Genomic DNA, 778 nt, shown 5'->3' with positions numbered 1-778 from the left:
CCCCCCCCCCCCCCCCATCCCAAGTCTGTCCCACGGAGGTGAATACACCTCAGCAGGTAATGACCTGCTCCTCAGACACCCACCTCCCGGAAGGGAGGGGCCAGGCTGGAGTCTGGGGAAGGGCTCCCTCCTCATCTCACTTCCGCCCGCCCACCAGGGATTTTGTGCCCAAACCCATCACACTGGCCACATCACTCTTCCCATCGGGGCTGAGTGCCTGTCCACTCAGTGACTGCTGAAGGCGGGGAGAGCGTGTGGCCAGCGTCTCTGCCACCTGTCCCCCGGCACACAGCCCTGTCACTCCATCACTTGGACACAGGCCTCGCATAGGAGCACGCTGAGAGGGGACCCAGGGCAGGCCGCAGATCCGGACAGAGGCCGAAGGAGGCTGACGCTGTCGCCAGGGCTGTGTGTGTCCTGTGACTCCCGGGTCACAGCCCCTCCCAGTGGTCATCGGGGGCTCATAGCTCAGTGCAGGGCAAGCGTCCAGACGGGAGACAGACAGGCCTGTGACACCCCAAGGAGCGAGGGGCAGTGCAGGGGACTGGACTAGAAACAGGGAGACCCCGTCTCCTCTCTAGGGCAGTGGCAACACGTTTGGACAGGACGTCGGGACGACTCCTTCCCTCTGTGACCGCTCGGTGGCTGCCCGCCCGTACCCACTGCCCGCCCAGCAGAGCCTGGCCTCTCCTGTGAGCCTTCCAAGCTCCCCTCCCCGCTCGGACTCAGCACCCCAGGCAGACCCCCTGGGCTCCTGCTGAGGGCGGCCCAGCCTCCA

General features: G+C 66.1%; 1 protein-coding gene across 1 annotated transcript in view; it reads right to left on the bottom strand.

The window, feature by feature from the left end:
• The window catches only part of TSSC1 (tumor suppressing subtransferable candidate 1), a 31,171-nt gene that overhangs the window by 4,933 nt on the left and 25,460 nt on the right, over positions 1–778 (bottom strand). The window lies entirely within an intron of this gene.

Source organism: Myotis brandtii, unplaced genomic scaffold (genome assembly GCF_000412655.1).
Source record: "Myotis brandtii unplaced genomic scaffold, ASM41265v1 scaffold247, whole genome shotgun sequence".
NCBI classification, from domain to species: Eukaryota; Metazoa; Chordata; class Mammalia; order Chiroptera; family Vespertilionidae; genus Myotis; species Myotis brandtii.
This window is presented reverse-complemented; position numbering and strand designations above follow the sequence as displayed.